The sequence below is a fragment of the Zingiber officinale genome, chromosome 10B (assembly GCF_018446385.1).
Source record: "Zingiber officinale cultivar Zhangliang chromosome 10B, Zo_v1.1, whole genome shotgun sequence".
Taxonomy (NCBI): domain Eukaryota; kingdom Viridiplantae; phylum Streptophyta; class Magnoliopsida; order Zingiberales; family Zingiberaceae; genus Zingiber; species Zingiber officinale.
The window spans coordinates 83,827,117-83,840,852 of NC_056005.1; positions in this window are offsets into that span (position 1 = coordinate 83,827,117).

Genomic DNA, 13,736 nt, shown 5'->3' on the forward strand with positions numbered 1-13,736 from the left:
CAGGACCCTCCCTGACTGATCAGGACGTTCCCTGATCGGTCAGGATTTCTCCTGATCGGACAGCCGTCCGATCTTATGATCTGATCACCCCCTTTTAACTTCCCCCAATCCTTCGTCCTCTCATTTCACGCCGAAAACCCTAGCCGAACCACTCCTCAGTCCCGACTCTTCTCTTCATCTTCTCCGAAAGCCTCAAATGGCGCTCAGGTAACTTACTTTCTCCCCGAAATCTGTTCATTTTTGGCATTTTAGCTTCATTTCACAGTGTATCTCTGTGTGTTGTCTCGGTTCTCGACTCTGTGGCTCCCGTGGACTCCCATTTGCCCCGACCATGTCCCATTTTCGACCTATTTAGGAAGAAATCAGCCGATGAGGGTACATCTAAGTCATCTGCTGAGAAATCCAAGTCCCAGGCACCCTCCCGACCTCAACCTTCCTCTTCTTCAAGATTCCCGAACCGACAGTTTGAACAAGCGTTTCAACAGAGGACATTCAAGCTGCTCTCATGTCGATCTATGGATCGAAAGTACATGGATGAGTTTTGTCCCTCTGTATCCGAAACCCTGGCATATTACAAACTTGACTCGTTAGTCTACCTAGAAAGGGACATCAACTATGACCTAGTATCTGAATTCTACAACAATCTTCATCAGGGCAGTGATGGTGCTTATAGAACCAGAGTTGCTAAAAGAACTATCGATTTCTCCATCGTAGAATTCTTTGGGTATCTAGGTTGCCAAATGTGTTCAGGAAATCTTTTTTCCATTTATCCTGATTTACCCCATCCTTTACCTCCTCCATTTGATGTCTCACCTGATTCGATCTATGAGTACTTCTTCGGTCATCCTAGACCGGATGGACTGGATGAGTTAGATGTCGAGTTTCCTACTTTTGCGGCTCTGAGACTATCTTCACCTGACTATATTTTTTTTAAGATTGTCACAAATTATCTTCTTCCAATCACATCCAAACCTCTAGCAGAGATCCGACCATACCACTGCCTGATGCTTTATGGTTTGCGTCGGCGTCTCGACTTTGACATTATGTCCAACATCTATTCTTTGATCATCTCCTATTCTCATCCTAGCAGCTCCACCATTTATATGCCTTATGGGCATATAATTACAGATTGGCTCGAGACCCTTCAGATAGATGTGTCTAAGGGTAGGATAGTGAAGATGGTCAGACAGGATTGCCGACTTGGGAAACGGGCATTTTCCAAGTCCGGTATCTTGGGACAGAATGGGGCTGTTCGGTGGACGGATGGGAGAGGTCTGGGAGAGTTACCACGGGCCCTTCCTCGACAGGTTGCTGCTCCTCCTCCTGCTGCTGATGAGGCCGATCCTGATCTGCGCTGGCAGATCGCTGAGCTAGAGAGCCGCTTCGATCAGCACGATGAGCTGCTGTCTGCTGAGCTCCATGGACTGCGCGTTCGGATCGACCAGCGCTACGATGACTTATGCAGTCAGCAGTTGGTGATGCAGCAGCTGCTTCTGGGCTGGATGGCCAACTACCCACCTCCGCAGCATTTCTCGGGTCATCCACCTTCGAGCTCCAGCATGCCGCCTCAGGGTTACGTGCCTCCCGCAGATGATGATGAGGTTCCTCCTGTTGAGGATATTGATTGATACATTCTGTGTGTCACTTTGCCTGTCTGTGTTGGATACTATTTGTTGGATATCTTTGTCTGACCTGGATACTTATGCTACTCATATATTTTTGCTATTCATTTGTCTGTTTCTTGCTTTTCCTTATGCTTCAGTTCATATTAATATGTTGTTCCTATGCCATGATTTGATTGTATCTTATCTCTTTCTTACTGTCATATAATACACTTAGAGAGAACTCTAGGTGCATTGAGAAAAAGACAGTATGGGTTAAGGGGGAGCCTTTTGAGTTTTGTCACCTCATTTGCACCTTTTCGGTGTTTGACAAAGGGGGAGAGGACACCTAAGTTTAGAGATGTATGAAGGCTTGATTTTAGGGAGAAGATAACGGGAAGGATCTTGATTCCCATTATTGACTTAATGGTGTATCCATCTTAGGGGGAGGATCTTGATTCCCCTAAAATTATGAAAATAAGAACATTTCTGATCTAAACTTAAATCGTGTTGTCAAACAACAAAAAGGGGGAGATTGTTGATACAGTCTGATCTGGCTGTTGTTTTGATGTTGACACGGATTTAAGTTTGTATCAGATGTTAATTAAACTCGGTTTGATTAATGATCAAGGTTGATCAAGTGTAAGGGAAAAGTCCAAGTTGGAAACTTGGCACGCGAAGTCGGAGAGGGCTCGGTAGCTCGTTCTCTGGACTAGGTCAGAGAGGGCTCGGTAGCTCGTTCTCTGGACCTGACGAAGTCGGAGAGGGCTCGGTAGCTCGTTCTCCGGACTAGGTCAGAGAGGGCTCGGTAGCTCGTTCTCTGGACCGGACGAAGTCAGAGAGGGCTCGGTAGCTCGTTCTCCGGACTAGGTCAGAGAGGGCTTGGTAACTCGTTCTCTGGACCTGACGAAGTCGGAGAGGGCTCGGTAGCTCGTTCTCCGAACTAGGTCAGAGAGGGCTCGGTAGCTCGTTCTCTGGACCGGACGAAGTCGGAGAGGGCTCAGTAGTTTGTTCTCCGGATTAGGTCAGAATGATTCCATGGTACATTGGATCGGTCGGCAGACCGATCCAGTGACACATAAGACAGTGGATCGGTCGGCAGACCGATCCAGTGAAACTAAGTTTCCATGGATCACTCAGTAGCACACTGAGTGTAATCTGATCGGTCTGTAGACCGATCAGGAAACACTCAGTAGCACACTGAGTGCAATCTGATCGGTCTTCAAATCGATCAGGAGATGGTATTGCGAAGAGAAGAAGGCAGGGATCGGTCGTGGAGACCGATCCACCTGCAGCCTGATCGGTCTCCACGACCGATCAGACAAGCTGTGGACCGATCAGGATATGTCCTGATCGGTCCATGGATCGGTCTGGTGACCGATCCACACACACAATCAGTTTTGTTTCTGCGATTCCTCCACTGCATTTGATCTGTCTGATCCATATAACCCTCTGTGCTATTAGCTTTTGAGTTTGCAGGTTCACAGGTATCATTCCAAGCCTAATTTCAAATTAAGTCCATAAGAGGAATACGACAAATGGCCTTTCTGCTGTGATTCGCAGCGCATGGTGCATTTGAGGCATCAACGGCTACTGGTGTGATCTGGCTGCGATCAGCTTGACTCCTGGTGATTGGTTCGAGCTCAGAAAACACCAGTGAAGACTGTGATTTCATTGGTGTGAGTTCAGAGAACCAGTAAGGAGGAAGAGGGATTGGCTGTAGCGATGATTCTGTGCAGATTGACCACGATCCGTGACAGCAGAGGAAAGGGGCTTAAGAAGAAGTAAAAAGCGAGAGGAAAAAAAACAAGAAAACAAGAAAGAAAGAAAGTTCTGTTGATCGTTAAGGTGTGCTAAGTTCTTGAGCTCTCGGGTGAGAAATTGCTGTCTGTGAGTTCTCTGTTTCCACTGATCCTCGCGTAGTTGTAAGCGATAGTTCATTCTTCTTTGCCACCGAGCTCTGTAAGTCTTGTGCTTTAATATATACATTTCTTGAGACTTTGTGGAGAGGTTACTCCACCGAGAAGGAGGATCTTTAGCCGGAATTTTTCTGGGGTGCGATCTACCGAAGATCGAGGGGTCGTCCACCTTACGGACACGCCGAGGAGTAGGGGCAAGTTATCCCCGAACCTCGTAAATCCTTGTGTTAGTGTGCTTGTTTCCTCTTGTTTTAGTTTCCTAATTCCGCTGTGCTAACAAGTTTATTTGTAGAAATTTGTGTTTAAGTTTTTAAGAGGCTATTCACCCCCCCCCCCCCTCTAGCCATCTAAGATCCTAACAATATCCACCCAAAGCCTAGCGTCTTAGACCATGCTAGGGGTCGGCCCCTATCCTTGCTTGGAGCCCAAGCAAGGGGTCGGCCAAGTGTGAAAGGGAAGAGGGATTTTATTAAAAATAAATTTTTGATAAAATATTTCCTTTTATGTTTTTATCCACATGGTTTTAAAAGAGAGTTTTTTATTTTAAAATCTTTCCTTTTATAGATTTTCTATAAAGGATTAAAAGAGAGATTAGATATCTTTCCTTATTTGTAGATATCTATAATGTTAAGAGAAAGATTTTAATTTTTAAGAAAACTTTCCTTTTTTATAACCATGATATAAAAGGAGTTTTATTTTTAAATCTTATCTTTTATAGATATCCATAAAAAGATTTAAAAGAGAGAGATTTTAATTTATAAAACATTCATTTTATAGCTAACCACAAAAGGGATTTTTAAAAGAGAGATTTTAATTTTTATTTAAAATCTTTCCTTGTTTGTTTAAACATGGAGAGAGGAATAAAAGGAAGTTTTATTTTTTTCTTATAAAACTTTCCTTTTTTGGATTCACCAAGGATTATAAAAGAGAGAGAGGGGTGTCTTCATGAGACACACAACATATTCTATTGTTCCTCTCTTCCATCCTTTGTGGTCGGCCCTTCCTCTTCTCTTTCTCTTCTTCTTTGAGGCCGGCGGCATCATCTCTTGTGGAGCTCTTGGTGGCCGGTTGCTTGGAGGTGAAGAAGTAGAGAAAGGAGGCATTATTTTCTAGCATCCCTTGGAGCATTGTGATGGTGGCCAAAACTTGGAAGCAAGGAAGGCTTTCGTGGATTTCTTCTTGGTAGATCATCGCCCACACGACGTCCAATTGAAGGAGAGAAATACAATAGAAGATCAAGATGTTTTTGTTAACAAAGAAATGTATAACTAGTTGTCTTGTTCTGCATCATACTAGTTTTCTTTGTACAGATTTTGAATTACCAAACACAAGAGGCTAACGATTCTAGGCAATCGAATTTATGTTTCGATTTTGTGTTTCTTTTGTTTTTTGATCTTGTGATTCGATTGTTCTTAATGGTTAAACCTAGGGTTACTATAAGGAGATTAAATATTGAATTTCGTTGAAAGACTTTGTCTAGGAAGTGGTGGATAATCTCATACCCAAGAAGGCCTAGTGTCTCGCCATGTTTAACTTGGAAGCTGATCTTTGAAATAAATATTTAATAAACTTTGTAACATGGGTGGATTTGGATCAATAATGTTAAGCATCGTTTGCGATCCAAGTCAAAACCTCTAAGAACAGATAAGTTGAATTTGGAATCAATAATGTTAAGTTCTGTTTATGATTCCAAATTTAATTTCTAAAGAACACAATAGGTTGTTAGGAAAGGTTTGGGACTTGTACAAAATTTTTGTACAAGGGAACCAGTACGATATTCCGAATAGCAACCAACAAACTCATCATGGAAGGCGCCTTCCATGGCTATGGAAGGCGCCTTCGACCAAGATGGTTCGAGCCATTGCAGTGGATAAAATTTTGTCCACCGGTGCCTCGCTGGAGGCACCATCCAACCCTATAGAAGGCGCCTTCAGCCTGCGGATAAGTTTTTTCAGGGGTTATAAAAGGACCCCTGGACCTAGGAAAAATGTAACAACTTGAGTATTCATTTCCTAGCAATAGTTTGAGTTGTTAGTGTGTGTAAGAGGCTTCTCCGCCTTCACTGAAGAAGATTCTTAGTGAGCTTTCATCTGCCTTGGATTAATAACCACTCTGATTGTAACTAAGTAAATTTTGAGTCTCTTTCTTTTAAGTTTCGTATTATTTATTTTTATGCTATTGCTGCTAATCTAAGTTAAAAGAGAAGAAAGGTACTTTGTTTTAGTGTTTTAGGCAACTCAACCCTCTCCAACCGGCCTACCCGGACCAACATTTCTGAGAGACAAAAAGCCAGAGCGGAAGGTTACTCAAGAAGGCCGGAAGTTGGGTTCGGGTGAGCCCTATTTTGGATAGCCGAAATCACCCAAGTGAGTGGAACCGGAGCAGAAGACTAGGATCAAAAAGTCAACACTAGGTTGACTTTCCTATCCGGGCTCCTGGATCCCTCGGGATAGCCCGGGGTGCCTTGTTTCAATGTCTTCATGGAGTGGATTTAACTCGGTCCGGGCACCCGAAACTAGTCCAGGCGCCCGAACAAAAAAAGTTATCGACACGATAGATGTCACGAGTCGTTGCAACGTGGATAAAATTATATCCGGCTCCAGGTGCCTGAAACCCTTCCAGACACTCCGAACAGGGCTATAAATACAACCCTGATACAAGAAGCTAGATAGAATACTTGTAATCAATTCTCTTTCTGTTTAGCTTTGTAATTGATTCCTTTGAATGTTGTAAGAGCTTTCACCGCCTGAAGGAGACATTAATGAGCTTTTTTATCTTCCTTGGATTAACAACCTTCCCGGTTATAACCAGGTAAAATCTCTTAGCCTCTTCTTTCTTTAATTAGTTTTTTTTGTACAAGTGTTTATGTTAATATAGCTATAAAGTCAAGAAGGGTTTGTTCTTATTGTGCAGGCTATCCACCCCTCTAACGGTCGATAAGGGACCAACAAGTGGTATCCTAGCAAGGTCATTTCAGAAGGGCTAACCACTGACTAAAGCACAAGAAATGGCCGGTGCAAGCATCTACCCACCAGTGTTCGAGGGGGAGTTCGCATTTTGGAGACATCGAATGGAGGTATATTCTAAAATTGATTTCAATATTTTACTCACGATAAAGTATGGTTTTGATATACCCAAAAGCGAAGAAGGAAAAGACCTTGAGGAGCATCGATGGACTGAAAAGCAGCACAACGATTTCATGGAAAATGGTAAGGCTGATTTTCACCTTCTGAGCATTTTGCCTACCAAGGATCTCGACAAAATCGGTAAATATAATTGTCAAAAGAACTTTGGAAAAAGTTCCTGAAGCTTTACAATGAACCAGAAGAAGCTGAATCCAACTCCTCAATAGACACCGAGTCGTAGTCAGAAGAATCCAAGACTGAGGAAATTATCGGAATAGCTCTCATAGACGAATATCTACCTGAAGACAAAGAAAGCTCATATAAGATGAGCATCGATGAAAGGGGAGAGATCTTGGAAGAAAGCAGCAACAAAAAGGGAGCATCAGACAACGAAATAACGGTAAGTAAGGTACGTTCCTGATCCCCTGAAGAACTATTTAAGTTTATCAAAATGCTTTCTAAAAGTATGGTTAATTTAGAAAAAGAAAATTCAAAGCTAATATTGAATTTAGTAAATGTATGCATACTAGAAGATTTTGATAAGTTAAAAATTGAAAATAAAAAATTAATAGCACAAATAGACAAATTGAAAAATGATTATGCATGTTCGAATATTCCGCGGAATTTCAAAGATCATCGAAGGCTTAACTGGTATTTTAGATACATTAAGAGTCAAATTACAAAAGTAGATAGGTAATTAATTCCTAAGAAATTTTAATAATCCCAGTTGGAAGGAACCTATATTGGGTTCCAAAATCATGTTTAATTAATTCCTTTTGCATATTGTACTTTGAATTGATTTAATTTTTGTTAGTTGGTTAGAATTATTAAATAAATTGTTTTACATAATAACTATTAGAAATTAATTAGAATTTGATTTTTTTTTTCAAGAAAGAGAATTCCATCACTTAACTGTAAGAAAAATTATAAATTTTTCTGACGGTTAAATTATTTTTATGATTTTTTTTAACAAAAATTATAGTTATCAATTTAAAAATAATTCACAAAGTAATTTTTTTTGCTGACTTTATTTTTTTGTGAACACTTATCGTGTTATCAATCAAATGGAAGATTTTTGAATTTTTTTTACCAATGTATTATTTTTCTATGATTTTTTACAAAATCATATTTTAAAAATTAAAATTTTACTTTTGTTCAATTTTTGAAAAATAATTTTTCTATAAAAATACTTACTCTATTACATCTTCAGAAAATTTCTCACAATTTTTTGAGACTGGAAAGTATTTTTAAATATTTTTTTGAAACAATTTTAATAAAATAACTTATTACTGATTAGATTAATTTCATAATTTCATGAAAATTTTTTCACAGTATTGGATATTTCTTCTTCACTGTTGAAGAAATTTTTTCAAATTTTTTTTTGAACAATTAATACAATTCTAAAATTAATTTTTCCAAAAATTTGTTTATATTTTGTACAAAGCCAGAATTTTCAAAAATTAAATAGAAAAATTTTCTGAATAATGGTCATAATAGTGTGTTCCCTTAGACTTTGGTTTATAATTTCCAAGTAGCATTTTAAAATACCCTATGTTTAATGTGATCAAAGGGGGAGTAGTGAACATTAAGTCTAGCAGGAGGGTAGTACATTTTTTTGTAATTTTTTATACTTGCAAATATTTATAACTATTATTGTTTGTAACTTAACTTGGGTTGTTCACATCAAAAGGGGGAGATTATTAGTATCCCCAAGGTAGTTTTGATGTTATCAACCAAGTTAGGTTAGGTCCTATTGGTGTTTAACCCCTGTGTATAAGTGTGCAAGAACTTAGGAGCACAGAAAGTCGAGCAAAAGACGGAGCTAGCGAGAAGGACGGCACAGGAGAGAACTAACGGGCTCGGTGCGTTCGAGGTATGAGGTACTACAGAAGAGTATGTAGGCGGACGAGAAGGAAACACGTGGCATTTCCGAGGGACGAGAAGCCAGAGCAGAAAGTTGCTCAAGAAGGCAGGAAGTTCGGTTTGGGTAAGCCCTATTCCAAATAGGCAAAATCACCCAAGCGAGTGGAACCAGTGCAGAAGATCCAGACCAATGCGAGCGGAACCGGAGTAAAAACCCAAGACCAAAAAGTCAACACTAGGTTGACTTTTAGTTCAGGCGCCCGGATCCCCCGAGAAAGCCCGAGGGCACCTTGTTTCAGTGGCTTCGTGGAGCGGGTTTAACCCCATCTAAGTACCCGAAACTAGTCCAGGCGTCCGGACCAAAAAAGTTATCGACATGATAGGTGTCACAAGCAGTTGCAACGTGTATAAAATTCTATCCGTGTCCAGACACTAGGAACCCTTCCAGGTGCCCCGAACAGGGTTATAAATATAGCCTTAATACAAGAAGCTAGATAGAACACTTGTAATCAATTCTCTTTCTGTTTAGCTTTGTAATTGAGTGATTTAATGTTGTAAGAGGTTTCTCCGCCTGAAGGAGACATTAGTGAGCTTTTCATCTTCATTGCATTAACAACCTCCCTAGTTGTAACCAAGTAAAATTTCTAAGCCTCTTCTTTTTTTGATTAATTTTCTTTTGTACAAGTGTTATAGCTATAAAATGGAGAAGGATTTGTTTTTATTATGCAGGTTATTCACCCCCTTCTAGCTGGTCAACAAGGGACCAACAGACTACTCGCCACATGTTAGTCATATGGTCAATCTTAACCTGACTAGACTTCTTAATTTACTATGTCAACATTAACCAAGCTCCATTAAACATATTGTTAAAAAAATGTCAAAACCCCGGAGGTCAATTGCACCAACAATTTAAATGCTACCCAAATGCATAGATTAAATAGGCGCCAACTGACCTCCACCGTTGGATGATCTGAGTTTACGTCACAAGCAATAGCATCACATTCCATTGCATTTAATATGATAAGGAGTTCACGTAGCCCGAAGCGCATATAGTACGCCATGTATTAATGCAACAGCATAGGGAGCTAATCATCAGTGCAATACACGATCTTGTCTATCATGTCTATTAAATGTGAGGATTTACTCATCCCAATGTCCAAAGCTCACTCATCTGTCCTAGTAAAATGCAACTTTCTTGTCTCGACATTCTGAGAAGATAATCTCAAAAAGGAAATGATAATTCATCACAGTTCAGTCAGTTAAACTATGTCTCTTTTAACTAGACTTGAAGAAGAGACTTGTGATATGGCGGTTTCCTTCAGCCCTTTCGTATCCTATAGGTCAAAACTCTTGCTGACCTAGCAGTCAAAGTCACAAGTCAAACTTGACCCAAGGGAGGGTTAACTCCGTTGAGGCAAAATACAAATATGATCAAACATGCTCATTACCCTCATCTTCACGATCCAAGTTTTATTTAAGAATAAGCAACAAACTCCCTCTCAGTCTTGACAGTAGACTTCATCTTAATCTCAGACTACTTCTCAATCTCAATAGTAGATTTCATCTTAGTCTCAGACTTGTTCTCAGTCTCGACAGTAGACTCCATCTAAGTCTTAGACTACCTCTCAGTCTCAGACACCCTCTAAGTCTCATCTCTCAATCTCGGTAATAGACTCCATCTTAGTCTTAGATTACCTCTTAGTCTCAGTCTCAGACTATCTCTCCGTCTCAAACTCCCTCTTAGTCTCAGTCTCAGATTCCCTCTCTGTCTCAGACTCTCCCATAGTCTTGGCAACAAACTCTCTCTCTCTCTCGATCTCAGATTCCTTCTCAGTCTTAGACTCCCTAGCAGTCTCAGACTCCCACTCAATCTCAGACTCCCTCTCGGTCTCTAACTCTCTCATAGTCTTGGCAACAGTCTCTCTCTCAATTTGAGACTTTCTCTCAGTCTCTATTGTCATCCTTGAGGGTATCTTATGTCTAGCCCCGGTCGCTAACGTTCTTCTTCAAAGGCGGATCTCAACATCGTCTCTCCCAAAGACACTTCATACTAATGTCATATTTTCCATCCTTAAAACAAATCTATGTAATACATTGACTCTTGGGCGATAACTGCGAATATTTCAAGATGCGTGACATCCTGAGAATGGTTGAGTAGTTACGAGGTTATCAAATTTGGTTTCTTAAATACCTACTATTGACACGTGGTGCTAGATGAATGGCAATGCAACCAACAACTGTCAAATTTAGTTCTCTCTCCGGCCCCTATAATAATGATATCCTAGCTAACATTGAGATACTTTTGAGATAACCATATAAGCATTCACTGATGTGATGAGAAGCCAATTTTTTCCAATTTCTCATTGACTCCATCAGGTTTTATCTTTCTTCTCTATCTTTATTTTTCCGCATGTCATCTCAAGTAAATCTTAACTTGCCTAGGGCCCTCGACTTCGTCTTAGAACGTACGTTGTCTATTTGACATTTAATGCAGCTTCCATTAATTCATGTCAATGTTTGAATCCCGGGGAAGAGTACTCAAATGGCATACGAATAGAGATCAAATTTTAAGAGAAACAATCCCTTAGAATAAAATCCTTCCCGTTTAAGGCCGCTCATTACTCCCTTTATCTCACTATGAGGCTGATGGTGAAAAAAAATCCCTCCCGTTTAAGGCCGCTCATTACTCCCTTTATCTCACTATGAGGCTGATGGTGAAAAAAACTCGGTGATCAAAGTCGCATTTGCCAGATCAGATCAGTGGTTGAAAATCATTGGCAAGGCACGGTCTGTGTTGTCAATGTGAATCGAGCTTGATATTATTATTATTATTATTATTATTATTATTATTATTATTATTATTATTATTATTATTATTATATGTTGCACGACACGTCTTGTGCGATCGTTAGTGACATCCAATGTGAATGATCTAATATGACCAAAATTTAATTTATTTTTTTTTTAATCTCTCTCATTTATATGCAATGACTTTTCTCTCTTTCCTCTTAAATTAAAATAAAATTTTCTGTTCTCTCTCCTATTATTGCATGCAACAATCATAGTGGTATTGTTGCTATGACGTTGTAGCAACTTAGTTGCTACAATGTTATAGCAGCAGTAGCTACTTTAACGGTGCAGTACCTATTAAAACCTACAATGATACAGCAGTTACTACAACGGTGTAATAGTTGTTATATTATAGCAACTACTATGTAGTAGCTGCTACAACGTGTAGTAGTTATTATGTAGTAGCTACTACATGTTTTGCAATTACACCACTTTTAAAAATTGATATCATAGTGATTATTACCTACAATCATAGGAGAGAGAAATAAGAATTTTATTTTAATTTAAGAAGAAAAAGTAAAAAGTTATTTATTTTAATTAAGAGGAAAAGAGAAAAGTTATTACATGCAGATGAAAGAAGGATTACAAAAATTAAAATTTAACCGCGTCAAATAGCGTACATCGAATTTAGCTCACGATCACACAAGAGGCATCGAGCAGTGTGATATATATATATATATATATATATATATATATATATATATATATATATATATATATATATATACACGAATTTGTTAAAATACGGACTTGGCCTGCGGATTCGTCCACGACCCACAGAATTTGTTTTTTATATATATATTTTACCATCCTCGTTCTCCTCTCTCGTCGTCGTGTGCCAGCCTCGTCTCCTCGGCTCTGGCTGACCGACCGCCACCCATCGGTTGGCCCTCCTTCTCGCCTCTGGTTGCCCACCACCCGTCGGCCACCCATCGGCAGCCAGAATCCCAGCCGAAATCCGGCCGCGATTGTGGTCGCTAGCTTGGTGGCCAGATCGCGGCCAGATTTCTGCCGGATTTCTGGGGTGTGGCAGCGATCGGATTTCGGCCGCGATGGCGCCGGATTTCGGTCGCAATTAAGCTTCGGCGAGATATGCAGCGACCGGATTCAGCGATCGGCGAGAGTAGCACCTATCCCCCTAGGGTTCACCTTCCCTACATTTTATAGTATAGTTGGGATGGGTCCAGGCGGCAGGAGGCGACTGGCGGTGGGTGGATCACCGGCGGGCGAGGAGGCACGGTGAGCACGACGAGCAGCGTCGGTGAGAACGAAGAAACATAACAGAGGAAAACTTATATGAAAAAAAAAGCACCGAGTCCATATTAATCCGTAAAAAATGGTCCGTACAGTGTATATTTATATATATATGTATCTATAGTACGGGTCTTTAAAGACTATCACTAGTGGCGGCTTAAAATCAGCACCAATGTTGGATTGAAACCAACACCAGTCAGCACCAACACGGGTGATGGTCGTGCTGGTCTTTAAAGACTAGCACCAACATGATGCTAGTTGACGTTGGTTTCAAAACAGCGCTGGTGGTAGTCTTCAAAGACCAGCACCACCTTATATGTAAGAGTGAGACTTACATGCAAGAGATAGAAAAAATTATATATATATATTAATCTATTTAAGCATCTATTTAATTATTTTAAGATAATTTTTACTGATAATAATATTTCCTTCATCTCTCTAGGAACGTTGAATTTGCTTTTCCTATATCTTATTATTCTTCTATCAACTAAATAAATTTTAGAATATTATTTTCAATATTCATATGTGAATCGAATTCTATAATTTTCACTACATCAATCAAACTAACTTAAATTTTAAATTAATCAAGTTTATTTGTTAAAATAATTGAGTCAATTAAATTAAATTTTAAATGAATAAAAATGTTAAAATGGTTATTAAGTTAAATTTATTTTTTTTTTAGTTTAAACTTAATTCAAATTTGGCTTAAATTTGCATTATTTAGATAGTACATAACTTTGAATTTGAATTTATTTGATTGTTTAAATTTATAAGTTTATTTGATTATTTATTGAATTTAATATTAAAAATTTATTCATTTTTTTAAAAAAAAACATTTGTTTTATAATTCTGATTTCAAAAAAATTATAAATAAATATTAACTCACTGAACATTATATTATATGTTCAAGATTATTTATTTAATTTAATAAATTAATTAAATTTATTTATTTAATTAATCTTATATACTTATAAAAATAAAAACAAATTTTTAGTAAGTCAAAAATCAAATTCGTTAGTCCTGCTTTTTTTTCATTCTTTCACCGGATTTTTCAGAGCAAAAGTAAAATGTTACAAGGCTTTATTTGTTTTAAAATTAAAAGAAAAACTTATATTTACAAACAA